The sequence below is a fragment of the Rutidosis leptorrhynchoides genome, chromosome 1 (genome assembly GCF_046630445.1).
Source record: "Rutidosis leptorrhynchoides isolate AG116_Rl617_1_P2 chromosome 1, CSIRO_AGI_Rlap_v1, whole genome shotgun sequence".
Taxonomy (NCBI): Eukaryota; Viridiplantae; Streptophyta; class Magnoliopsida; order Asterales; family Asteraceae; genus Rutidosis; species Rutidosis leptorrhynchoides.
The window spans coordinates 254,584,559-254,599,306 of NC_092333.1; the positions used below are offsets into that span (position 1 = coordinate 254,584,559).

General features: G+C 34.1%; 1 non-coding gene across 1 annotated transcript; it reads left to right on the forward strand.

The window, feature by feature from the left end:
* The first annotated feature begins 13,764 nt into the window (after positions 1 to 13,764).
* Positions 13,765 to 13,871, forward strand: LOC139886977 (small nucleolar RNA R71). The gene has a single exon (XR_011772833.1). It is a non-coding gene; the product is annotated as a small nucleolar RNA R71 (small nucleolar RNA).
* Positions 13,872 to 14,748: the final 877 nt, after the last annotated feature.

A 14,748-nucleotide genomic window follows, 5' to 3' on the forward strand; every position in this document is an offset into this window, starting at 1 on the left:
AAGATTAGTATTAAGTCAATTATAGTTGGATATATTATGAAATGGTATGCATGCCATCAACTTTCGATGAAATGAAAGTTTGTCTTTTAAAAACGAATGGAATGTTTGTAAAATGTAACATATAGAGGTCAAGTACCTCGCGATGTAACCAAATGTAATGTTTTCGTCCAGATGGATTAGGATGGGTCTTTACAGTTGGTATCAGAGCGGTGGTCTTAGCGAACCAGGTCTGCATTAGTGTGTCTAACTGATAAGTCCTTAGGATGCATTAGTGAGTCTGGACTTCGACCGTGTCTGCATGTCAAAAGTTTGCTTATCATTTCGTGTCGAAAATTACCTGCTTATTATTCTTAGTCTAGACACATCTTACTGCATTGATTGCATGAATAGTGTATAGACAAGATTCATATCTTAGTGTATCTGCTAATTCATATCTTAGCGTATCTGTTACTGTAAACTTTGTCTGACATATTCCGTAAATTCCTCCGTAATCTACGGCATCTTCTGTACTATGTATAGACATTCTATGTAATTAGAATATCATCTGATATCCGAAAATCATTTCATATTGAAAAATCTTTTATTCGAAAGTACGCATTGGAACTCGTCACTAGTTCAAGTTCTTCGGAATCCGATTGCTATTCCGACTTGGATGTTCACCTAAGCTCCGAAAGCAGCATAACCAGAATGAATCAATCAATTTGCCATCTCTAATTCATCTAATGGGTTTGTAGCCTACTAAATCATTAGAGACAAGAAGAAGGTGATCCCTTTCATCCACCACATATTCCTCTTGGTGAAGAACCTGGAGCACTTACCGGCGAACCCATTCGAAACACCATTTTCACACTCATTTCTAGAGTATCTCGTCACGATTATATACTATTTCAAATTCTAAACCTTATTCATCCGCTCGTTCCGCCCGACAATCATCCTGGAGTAATCGAAGAAGTCAACGAGCTTCACGCACAAATAATGATTTTGGAGAATATGGTGCAAAACCTACCAGCTTCAGCAACATCACCGACATCAACATAACCACCAGCAACAGCACCCGTATCATCAACACCATACGCCACAATATCACAATCTATACCCCAAGCATGATCTTCGTTCTACATGACGTTTGATGTTATGCGAGGTGTATATAAAATAGCTTTTAAATTTTAGCAGGAAATACTATTAAATACGATACAATTTTACACAAGATATTTATTTATTTAGAGAATGGATATACTTAAACCTTGCTACAACACTTATAGGCAGTGTACCTAATCGTACAGTAGTGTAGTTTTTAGTAAGTCCGGTTCGTTCCACAGGGAAAATCTTTAAACAAAGTTTAACGCTATATTAGTTTACTTTTATAAAAATACAAATATATATATATAAGTAATATTATTATTATAAAGGGGGGTTTTTACCGTTTAATGACCGGTTTGTCGATTTTAAAACTTTAGTCGCAGTTAAAACCAAATGTAAAATAATAAATAAATACAAGACTTAATTTAAAGTGTAAAGTAAATAACGATAATGAAATTGCGAATAATAAAAGTGCGATAAAATAAACTTGCGATAATTAAAAAGTACGATAATTAAAAGTGCAATTAAATACAATAATATTAAAAATGCGATAATTAGAAGTGCAATTGAATATAAAATAAAGGAAATTAAATATGAAATAAAAGAATTATGCTTATTTAAACTTTCGTAACCATGATGTTTGACGTGTTGATTTTAGTTTTATGCCCATGAGTTAATTGTCCTTTGTCCTGGATTATTTAATATGTCCGTCTGGTTTTTGTCCATAACAGTCCATCAGTCATAAATATAAAGTGCGTGTGTCCTCGTCAAATTATCCTTATACCCGAAGTTAAATATTCCAACTAATTGGGGACTTAAACTGTAACAAGGTTTTATTACTTTGTTTAATAATTACACCAGAATTTCGACTGAGTGTAACCCAAGGTTTTAATACTTTGTTATCAATTATGCCAAGTGTCCTTATACATAATTTCACCCCTGTTTTAATAATTCTAGTGGCTATTAATCCATTCCCGTGTCCGGTTAAATGAACGATTATTTGTACATATAAATACCCCGCCCATCGTGTCCGATCGAGTGTAAATGGTTATTTATAGGGACGCCCAATTGTAAATCTTTATATTAACATTAACAAACTATCATTTAGTTAAACAAATATAAAGCCCATTAATAGCCCATAGTCTAATTTACACAAGTGTCGTTCTTTTGTCCAAACCCCAATTATGGTACAAAGCCCAATTACCCAATTTTAGTAATTAGCCCAACATCATGATTGCTTCAGATTAAATAAGCATAATAATAACTTAGCTACGAGACATTAAATTAAAAAGGTTGAACATAACTTACAATGATTAAAAATAGCGTAGCGTTACACGGACAGAATTTCGACTTACACCCTTACAACATTCGCTAACATACCCTTATTATTAGGATTAAAATTAAAATTAAAATATAAATTATAAATATAAATATTACGTTTAGATAGATGGATGGATATATATGTTATATTTTTTTACGATCAGAATGCGCGAGCTTTATAGGCAGTTTCAATATTTAGGGCTCCGCGACTCGTGTAATTTTTACACTGCAAACTCCGCAACTCGCGGAGTTTGCTTTTACAGCTCACACAAGTTTGGAGCCTTTCTTGCCGACGGTTTATAATATATTATATAATATATAAATAATTATAAGAATTATTTAAATATTATATTATATTTATGTGCATAGTTGACTTGTAATTTTTAGTCCGTTGCGTCGAGCGTTGAGAGTTGACTCATGTCCCGGTTCCGGATTTTCGAACGTCCTTGCGTACAATTTTATATTTTGTACTTTGCGTTTTGAATCTTGTACTCTTGTAATTTCGAGACGTTTCTTATCAATAATTGGAACCTCTTTGATTGTATTTTGTACTTTTGAGCTTTTTGGACCTTTGCGTCTTCAATTCATCGAATCTGTCTTTTGTCTTCACCTTTTATTATTTAAACGAATATCACTTGTAAATAGAACAATTGCAACTAAAAGCTTATCTTTCTTGAGGAATAATGCTATGAAATATATGTTCGTTTTTAGCATTATCAAATATTCCCACACTTGAGCGTTGCTTGTCCTCAAGCAATATCGTCTTGAAATACGAGAATCACTTCTTTATTCTTCACACTTTGTACATCAGTGATTTCTATACGGCGGTATAAACAATGGTAGTAACGATATGGTTTACAGTCCCACATGACTATAAAAATTTAGATCCATTAAGGAAATTGGATCTTTATGAAAACATTTGATCTTTTGAAAATTAAATCTAGTTTTTACCCTAGATAAGTTTTCCGGAATAACCCTTCACCGGTATTTGCAAAATATTTTTGTGGGTTTGGTGGGTTTCAGGTTTGAAAATTTTAGCTCAAAACTTGCGGTTTTGTGTCACCCACTTGCTAACCTTGTATTAGGAAAGCAACAAGTCCAGTTTATTTGTCCCGTATATTACCTTTCGGTAAACTACCGTCCGGTTGTAAAGGAAAGCGTTGAACAAGCAACTGTTAAGGCAATGTCCCCTGACATGCTTTTAATTATGATCTATAACGTGTCGGACGCAATTACTATCCTTTGTAGGAGCAATAGTAAAGCTCACCCTTATAATTTGTCGGTCTGGCACAAGGTCCTGTCTTTGACCATGCTATGCAACCACCGTTCTTACGGTTGACACCCGATTTGGTTCAGATGACCTAATGAATTCCCGGTGAATTCCTAGGATTTTACGTTCAATGGTAATGAATGCATTGAAAATGGGTTTTTAGAAAACAAATCGGTTTGTAATTTTGATCAAAATATTTTCTCGTTCAGGCTCGAGTTTAGATATCATTGAATTCCATGAGTTTGTAATTCTCAATCTTTAAGGTCAATCTCAAGGACTGAGTAATATCAGGCTTAAAAGCTGATTTTTAATCTTTAAGGAGATTATCCTTTCTGGGGATCTGATTCATTAGTCTTATCCAGCTAATTTGCACGGTGCCCTCCCCATTTTACAAGACAGATCCTCTCATGGTTAGGATAAGTCTGACCACTTGGCCACCCTGTTTAATGCTGAGGTCCGTGGATTTCCTGCTGATTTAGTGATGACTTTTCTAGATTTTTCGTCAACCTACAGCTGGTCTGGACGACAACTTCTTGACCTAAATCAAGAAGCGTCTTTTTCGGAAGACTTTACTTCCTTTTAATGATGGAATTGATTCATCATGTAGATCCATCTCTTCTTTTCTTTCATCGGGTAAAACAGTTTAGTTTGGTCCAAAGCAAAAGTATTTTCAGTTATTTGTACAAAAATATGTGACATATGTTTTTAATAACTTGGAGAATTTTCCCACACTTGGCTTTTATTTTCCTTTTTATTGTCCTCTATTCCATTTTAAATGAATTTTAACATTTTGTTTTGTTTATCAATTTATGTCCTTTCCGAGGTAACAATAATTTCGGTGTTAAAACCTAGTTTTATCATTCATAAATATGTATAAACATGATTTTGAGTTCATTTAATTGAAAATTTTGAAAATTTTTACTAGAATTGGGTAGTCAGTATATAAGACTAGGGCTGTTCTTTATTATCAGAGAGCACTAGATTCTAATACAACTACTACTTTACTAGTATTTCTAATGGTAACCAAGTGTATAAAGTAAAAATTTTAAAATCCGAAAGAATTTAACCCCTTCCCACACTTAAGATCTTGTAATGCCCACATTTGCAAGAAATCAGTAACAATTTAAATTATTGAGGGTGATTTGTGTGAAAATGATTAAATTTTACCAAAGTTTCCAAACATATTTGTGTTTGCTTGCTGAATGATAAATGGTGCATATCATTTGTTCATTCCGTCTTGTTGTTATTTCACATATATTTTGCATCTTGTCGTCAAAATTAGTTGCTTTTGCTGAACTTAATGCCAGTCTTTGAAAATGCGTTGTTTTACCCTATTGTGTACATAAGATAAACTGCAAACATATATACATATTTTTGAAGTTTGGTATATTACCCCACATTCAAAAATTATTAAAATTTAAGAATAAAAGTTAGAAAATTATAAAAACTATTACAATATTAACATAAGTATTAAACGTATCAACATTACAAATTACAAAATAAATAAAACTAAGTAGACTAGGGATGATACTGATACCAGTAGGGGTTCCATGCATAACCATAGGTGCTATAAAATGCTTCGGCTGGGTTATACGTAGGATACGGTGGTTGAATCTCTATAGACCAGGGAGGGAATATGGGCTTTGTAGTAGGAATATAGTTTCTACCTATATGTTGTCAATAAGCTATGATTTGTTTTTGATGAACTTGCCAATCTTCAAATGCTCTATGTCTAGCATTTTCGTACTCCTGTGAAGCTATAAACCTTTGCATTTCTTGCATTTTATTTCCCCCTCCTACATTACCTTGCTGTTGGTTTCTCTCAACCTGTGGATGTCTACCATGGTTTTGTACTGCGGCGTTATTTCGCCTCTTCAAAACTTTCGCACCATGGTATACATTTAAACCTATTGTATCGCGGGGTTCTGGTTCTTCGACTAATAATCCCCCCCGACTTATATTCACACCGAGATATTCAGCAATCAAAGTAATAAATATACCACCTCCTATTATGCTATGCGGTCTCATCCCCTAACCATAGCTGATAAATAATAACCCACACAATAAGGTATACTTACAGCGCTTTGTGGGTCTCGAATACACATATGGTAAAATAAATCCTGTTCATTTACCTTTTCCTTGTTCTTACCTCTTTGTGTAATCGAATTAGCTAAAAACCTATGAATTACTCTTAATTCAGCTCTATCTATATTCAAATAAGAGTAATTTCCCCCTTTGAATCGGTGATGGCTAGTCATTTGACTCCATACACCATGCGTATCAAAATTTTCGTCTATCTTCCTACCGTTCAATATCAACCCTCTACAATCGGCAGATGCTAACTCCTCAGGCATATATATACGTAAAGTCTGAACCATGTCTAGTAAAGACATGTGGCGCATCGAACCTCCTAACAAAAATCTAATAAAAGATCGATCGGTTAAACTATCTACCCGATCATTTAATTCTATACTACACAACAATTCTTCACACCATACTTTATATACAGGTCTACGCATGGTAAATAAACGTACCCAGTCGTTAAAAGTAGAATTACCATACCTCTGTGCAAGTAATTCCCTAATTGGCCCAGCCAATTCTACAGTTTCTAATGGTCTCCATTCTATGACCCTAGGTACCTCAACAACTTTAGAATGAAGAGTATGCAAACCCCTTTGGTATTTTGGATAATCTATCCAAAGTCTGTCAAATTTCAGGTTCGGGTGCAAATCTTCCAAGTGCATATCAGAAAATGTCATGACTGGATGAGGTATATCTTGTTTGTAGTAGTTATCCACCTCCTGTTGTTCCGCATTCTCAGCAGGAGCATTGCGAGCTTGGGATGAAGATTCACCCCTTTCAGTCTGCAAAACACATCAAACACAATTTTTGTGCATCCAAATATGCATTAGTGTCAGCAAAATCATCAATCAAAATAATTACAATGACATGATCAATTTATATCAAACTTAAGCTCATTTTTATATTTTCATCAAATCTACACTTTTTCAAATAAGCATATACGAAAATGTTTGCCAAGTTCATAAGAATTCAACTCAAATAACATGTCAAAATAATCATTACTAGCAATTAAACAAGTTTCAAATGGCATTATCTCTCAAAAATCAAGTTCATGAATTTTAGACTTGAAAAAGTCCACTTTAATTCTCAAAATCATGTTTAGGCCCAAAGTTTGGATCATTTAACTACCTAAACATGTTACACTACTTAATTTAGCAACAATTCATGACAAAAATTGGCCATAACCTGTTTATATCAAAAAGCCCCAAATTGCTCAAGAACACAAACCCTAGATTACTCAAAATTTGAAGTTTAAGGCTTCTAATCATGTTAAATAGCATCAATCTAGGTTATACAAGCATAATACATAAACTATTGAAGCATAATTACACTAAAAAGCATCAAAATCGAATTGGGTATAAAATTGCTCAAGAACACTAATTTTCGGATTAAATGGTGTTTAGGTGTAGAAATTTACCATTTTTCTTGAGTAATTCCTTGATAGCATCCTTCTTAACATGATTTTAGTAAAAGATTTGATGATTAACGGTTAAAAATTGTGATTTTGGGGGTGTTTTCTCGGGTTTTTTCGGGTTTATTTTCGCTGTATGTGTGGTGTGGGTTGGGGACTGATCAGTTCTGCCCCTTTTATTTTTTTTCGGTATTTTTGGAACTCCGCGAGTCGCGGTGTTTTTCCCTTTCAAACTCCGCGAGTCGCAGAGTTTGTATTTTTGTTTTTTATTGTTTTTTTTTTTTTACACAAACCTTAACTTGTAAAACAAATATAAAATAAATTTGAATTTTTGTTTTCCTTTGTTTTAGGACGAGGTCGTTTCGGATCGATGTCCTAGTCCGTCTTTCGACAAAATTTTAAAATTTGTCTTTTTCAAGCGATTGTTTTAAAAGCTTAGATTTTTTTTTAGTTTTTTAATGTTTTTGGCATACTTTAATTCAATAAGATTAAAAATAATGATAATAAAAGTTCTCGTCCCTCCCTCGGGTAAAGCAATTTCGGTTCAACGACCTAGTCTTCAACTTACGACGAATTTTAAAAATCATATTTTTAACTTAATGAGATAAAGTAAATTTTTGTTTTTAAATTCACACAACTTAAACATAAAATTCAAAATTAATATTAAAAATTCACACCAAACTTAAAATTTGAAATGCATAAAATTAAAAATTCATATTTTAAAAATTAAAAATTCACACCAAACTTAATTTAAAAATTCATATTATAAATTCACACCAAACTTATATTAATTTTTCAAATATTTACAATTTAAATATATTGATTTTACAAAGTTTACAATATTAATTTAAGATTTATATATTAATTTTAAAAACATGGTAAAAATAAAATTAAAAATCTTTTTGGCTTTTTATCCCACTTTAATCAATCAAATATTATCAAAAATATGCGCCCCTCTTTTCGGTAAAGTAATTTCGGTTCCAAGACCTAATTTAACTCATGACGAATTTTTGAAATATTTTGGGTTGATTGATTAAAGATATTTATACCTTAAGAATAAACGTTAAATTTCACAGTGATGTAATAAATTTTTGAATGATATCAATAATTTCGGTCGCCAAACCTAATTTTATTCAATACCAATTTAATACTTTATAGCGAACAAATTAGTGTTTATTATCAAAAGGTTAAAAATAAAAATAAAAAAAATAAAAACTGTACAAACATACCTGTGAAATAGATTTCTTAGTTATATGATCTATCCCATTCATAAGATAGTCGGTTTAATTGGTTTTCCATGGCTACATAGGCGTAACCTCGAGCATTCAGTGTTTTTTCTTCTAAACATATGAACGGTCCGTCTCTGCATAAAGTAACAAATTCGATGTTTGAATAGGTTTGATTATTTGAACATTTACCTCTATGTGACCATTTTCCGCATTTGTGACATCTTTCTAGGTGTCGTGCTCTTCTTTTCGCTGCGGATTTTGATTTTCCTTTACCAAATTGTAACTTATTATCTTCGCATCTGGATTCTTTTCTAACTCCGTCCAATCTTTCTCTGATTACTGATACTATTTCACTCGGAAGTGTGTCATTATTACGTTTAGTGATCAAAGCGTGTAGCATTAGACCATGGTTTAGTTCACAAGCAGTCTTCATTTCCTAAAAAAATAAAAATTCAGAATGGGGGGAGAAGACTAGTTCTTTAGGGTCTGCTAGGGAAAGACTGTTCGGGTTCCATTTTCGAGAACTACACGAAAACAGACAATCTAACTCTAACAGAAATACATAAACCCCCTATACTTAGTTAGCTGTGGTATCGAAATTGTGATTAACTTCATTGTCTTCTTCCATCAGACCATGTATGTAATGTTTAACTCTGTGACCATTAACTTTAAATTCAATCCCATTTGAATTTATTAATTCTATCGTTTCGTATGGGAAAACTCTTTTGACTATGAATGGTCCAGACCATCTTGATTTCAATTTTCCAGGAAATAGCTTGAATCGTGAATTGAAAAGAAGAACTCTGTCTCCTTCTTTAAATTCTTTTAAACTTCTGATTCTTTTATCATGCCATTTCTTCGTTCTTTCTTTATAGATTAACGAATTTTCGTATGCTTCATGTCTTAATTCTTCTAATTCATTTAGTTGACTTAATCGTAGACGTCCAGCTTCATGTATATCAAGATTACATGTCTTCAAAGCCCAAAATGCTTTGTGTTCAATTTCTACTGGAAGATGACATGTTTTTCCATAAACAAGTCTAAAAGTTGTGGTTCCAATTGGAGTTTTGTAGGCTGTTCTAAAAGCCCAGAGTGCATCCTCTAATTTAATGGACCATTCCTTCAGATTTGATCCTACGGTTTTCTCTAGAATACGTTTTAAAGTTCGGTTGGTATTTTTAACTTGTCCACTTGTTTGTGGATGATATGCGGTGGAGATTTTATGAGTTACTCCATATCTTTTAAGAACTTTCTCAAGTTGATTATTACAGAAATGAGTACCCCGATCACTTATTAAAGCTTTCGGTGTTCCAAACCTTGTAAAAAGACGTTTTAAAAAGTTGACTACAACTCGTGCATCGTTAGTTGGGAGAGCTTGTGCTTCCGCCCATTTAGATACATAATCAATGGCTACGAGAATATAGAGATTATTATGAGATTTTGGAAATGGACCCATAAAGTCAATACCCCAAATGTCAAATACTTCACATACTTGTATGACATTTTGTGGCATTTCATCACGTTGACTTATTTTTCCGGCCCTTTGACAAGCATCACAGGATTTGCAAAGAAGGTGTGCATCTTTGTAAATTATAGGCCAATAGAATCCAGCATCATAAACTTTTCTTGCTGTTAGTTGAGGCCCATAATGCCCTCCTGTTGGTCCTGTGTGACAATGGTTTAATATTTTACTGGCTTCATCTCCGAATACACATCGGCGTATTATTCCATCTGGACAACTTTTAAACAAATGTGGATCTTCCCAAAAATAGTGTTTTATATCACTGAAGAATTTCTTTCGTCTTTGGTACGATAATCCTTTTTCAAGGAATCCACAAACTAAGTAGTTTGCATAGTCTGCAAACCATGGAATTTTATTATAATCTATCTTCAATAGATATTCATCAGGAAAGTTGTCTTGTATGGCCGATTCATTTAGAACTTCTAATTCGGGATTTTCAAGACGAGAAAGATGATCAACGGCGAGATTTTATGCTCCTCTTTTATCTCGGATTTCAATATCAAACTCTTGTAAGAGTAAGATCTAACGGATTAATCTTGGTTTAGCATCTTGTTTCGAAAATAGGTATCTAAGAGCAGAATGGTCGGTATAAACCACCGTTTTTGCTAGAACGAGATATGAACGAAATTTGTCAAAAGCAAAGACAATAGAAAGGAGTTCTTTTTCAGTAGCTTTATAGTTCGTTTGTGCTCCTTGTAACATCTTACTAGCATAATATATAGGTTGAAATCGTTTTTCAAACCTTTGTCCTAAAACGGCTCCCATTGTAAAATCACTTGCATCGCACATTAGTTCAAATGGTAGATTCCAATTTGGTGTTATCATGATCGGCGCATTAGTGAGTTTCTCTTTAAGAATATTAAAAGATTTGATACATTCATCTGAAAAGATGAATGGAGCATCCTTTTCTAGGAGTTTATTCATAGGAGTGGCAATTTTAGAAAAATCTTTTATGAAACGTCGGTAAAAACCGGCATGCCCTAGAAAACTCCTAACTCCTCTAACATTGGTGGGATGTGGAAGTTTAGCAATTACATCTACTTTAGCTCTATCCACTTCAATTCCTTCTTTTGAAATTTTATGACCAAGAACGATGCCTTCTTTAACCATGAAATGGCATTTCTCCCAATTAAGTACTAGATTTGATTGTTCGCATCTAATAAGCATTCGTTCCAGATTAGCTAGACATGTTTCAAATGTATCACCGAAGACTGAAAAGTCATCCATGAAAACTTCCATGCATTCTTCTATCATGTCATGAAAAATCGCCATCATACACCTTTGAAAGGTTGCAGGGGCGTTGCAAAGTCCAAATGGCATGCGTTTGTAAGCAAAAGTACCATAAGGGCACGTGAATGTGGTTTTCTCTTGATCTTCGGGTGCTATTGGAATTTGAAAATATCCGGAAAATCCATCTAGAAAACAATAGTAACTATTTCCGGCTAATCTTTCCAACATTTGATCAATGAAAGGTAAGGGAAAGTGATCTTTTCTGGTGGCGTCATTTAATTTTCTATAATCAATACACACACGCCATCCTGTTACAGTCCTAGTAGGAATAAGCTCATTTTTCTCATTTGTAATGACAGTCATGCCACCCTTCTTAGGCACGCATTGAACTGGGCTTACCCATGGACTATCAGAAATTGGATAAATTAGACCTGCGTCTAGCAGTTTAATAATTTCTTTTTTAACTACATCTTGCATATTAGGATTTAGTCTTCGTTGGCGTTGCACATACGTTTTATGACCTTCTTCCATAAGGATTTTATGTGTGCAATACGAAGGACTTATTCCTTTAATATCATGAATCTTCCATGCAATGGCTGGTTTATGAGCTTTCAACACAGAAATGAGTTGTGATTTCTCATTTTCAGTAAGAGAAGACGATATTATTACAGGTAATTCAGATTCACCATGTAAATAAGCGTATTCCAAATGGTTTGGAAGTGGCTTTAGCTCTAATTTCGGTGGTTCTTCTATCGATGATTTATATCGATATCTGTCTTCTTCTTTTAGCATTTGAATTTCTTCTGTTGTTGGTTCATATCCATTAGCTATAAGTGTAGCTAACATTTCAACTTCATCAATTGGTTCTGTTCCTTCTCCTAAAGAACATTCTCCTGTTCCTTGTAATTCTGGAAATTCTTCTAATAATTCTGCATGTGCATCTATAGTTTGAATATAATAACATGTATCATCTGCAGATTGTGGTTGTTTCATTGCTCTATCAACTGAAAAGGTAACACTCTCATCCTCTATACTTAGGGTCAGTTTCTTACCGAACACGTCTATCATTGCTTTAGCCGTGTTTAAGAATGGTCTTCCTAATATGAGAGGAACTTGAGAATCTTCTTCCATGTCCAGAACAACAAAATCTACTGGAAATACTAAAGTACCAACTTTAACTAGCATGTTCTCCATTATCCCTCTAGGATATTTTATTGATCTATCGGCTAGTTGTATGCTTATTCTGGCTGGTTTCAATTCTCCAAGGTCTAGTTTAGCGTATAGTGAATATGGCATTAGATTTATACTAGCACCTAAGTCTGCCAATGCTTCTATTGAACTAAGACTACCCAGAAAACATGGAATTGTGAAACTTCCTGGATCAGATAGTTTTTCTGGTATTTTATTTAACAGCACTGCTGAACAATTAGCATTCATGGTAACAGCCGAGAGTTCTTCCATTTTCTTTCTATTTGAGATTAGATCTTTCAAGAATTTAGCATATCTAGGCATTCCTGAAATCACATCAATGAAAGGAAGATTTACATTTATCTGTTTAAACATATCCAAGAATTTGGATTGCTCGGCTTCAAGTTTCTCTTTCTTCATTTTACTCGGGTAAGGAAGTGGTGGTTGGTATGGTTTAACATAAGGTTTATCCTTAAATGTGTTATCTTCATTAACCTTCTCAACTACCGGTTCTTTTTCCTTATCTTGATCAGGTTGTGGTTCTTGTGGAGTAGGAATAGCTTCATCAGAAGTTACAGGTATTTCAGGTGGTTTAAGTGTTGTACCATTTCTTGTTGTAATGGCTTTAGTTGTTTCATTCCGGGGGTTAGCATTTGTATCACTAGGTAGACTTCCCAGTTTTCTTTCACCTATTAACCTTGCTAGGTTACTTACTTCTTGTTCCAAGTTTTGAATAGAAGCTTGTTGATTTATAAATGCTTGAGCATTTTGTTCATTAGTTTGTTTTTGAGATGTGAAAAACTGCGTTTGAGTTTCAACTAGCTTCGTCATCATATCTTCTAAATTCGGCTTTTTATCATCGGTTTGTTGTGGTGGTTTGTTTTGAAAATTAGGTCTTTGCTGATTGTAAGTATTGTTGGATACTTGTTGATTGCTAGGACCTTGTTGGTTGTTGTATGGAATATTTCAGTTATAATTCTGGTTTTGATTGTAAATAGGTCTTGGCGGTTGATAATTATTCTGATAATTATTTCCAGGCCTTTGGTTTATGTATGAAATGTTCTCTCTTTGTTCCATTGTTAGTTCAATACTGAGACAATCTTTTGTCAAATGTGGTCCTCCACACTGCTCACAACTAATTCGTATTGAGTGAATATCCTTAGTCATCTTTTCCATTCGTCTCTCGACAGCATCTATCTTTGCGGAAATGGAATCTAAGTCATGGCTAGAATCGGCTCTAGCTGCTTTAGATGATCTAACGATATCTTTTTCTTGGTGCCACTCATGTGAGTGGGAAGCAGTGTTATCAATAATTTTGTAAGCATCAGTTTCGGTTTTCTTCATAATAGAACCACCAGCTGCTATATCTATGTCTTTCCTTGTAGTGATGTCGCATCCTTGGTAGAATATTTGTACTATTTGACAGGTGTCTAAACCATGTTGCGGACATCCTCTTAATAACTTTCTAAATCTCGTCCACGCCTCATATAGAGTTTCATTTGGCTTCTGTGTAAACGTAACAATTTCTGCTTGAAGTCTTACGGCTTTAGATGCCGGAAAGAATTGTTTAAGAAATTTTTCAACCAAAACATCTCATGTATCAATCGCCCCTTCAGGTAACAATTCCAACCAATCTTTGGCTTCTCCCTTTAAAGTCCAGGGAAATAACATGAGATATATCTGTTCATCCTCCACTTCTCGGATTTTAAATAGTGTGCAGATCCTATTAAAGGTACGAAGATGTTCATTTGGATCTTCCTTCGGCGCACCACTAAATTGGCATTGATTAGTCACCATGTGTAGAATTTGTCCTTTGATTTCATAATCTGGCGCATTAATGTCTGGATGAGTAATTGCGTGACCTTGGCCAGTGCGTTTAGCTCTCATTCGGTCTTCCATACTTAATGGTTCTGTTACTTCCATAATTGAATTTGTTGAATCGGAATCACTAGAGGATTCTGATTTAATGGTTCGTTCCTCAAGAATCTCTGTTTGAATGATTGGTGGTTCCGGAGGAAAATTTAATGGTTCAGGATCTACGAATCGTCCCTGAATATTCTCCGGATTCTCAATTGTGAGGTCGGGTTCAAAAAATGGATTATCAACGGCGACAATATTAGTTAGATGTCTTGATCTAGTTACAGGTGGTGAACGTACAAAAGGTGGTGAACGTCTTGCGCGGTGCATTCACTGAATATCCTATTAGTTTTTTTAAAAAGGAAAGAAAAATTATATAAGTTATCCAATTAATAGACTTTTCTGATTTTGCCCACGTTTCAAATAGTCAAAAGATGCAGCAGAGGGGCAGGATTCGTTTGGTTTCAATATAATTGAGGACTGTTTGGCTCCAATAACCCGGTCCACGTACAAATCCAACTATTACTACGAACCAGAAAATTTTGATGTCTATCAATTT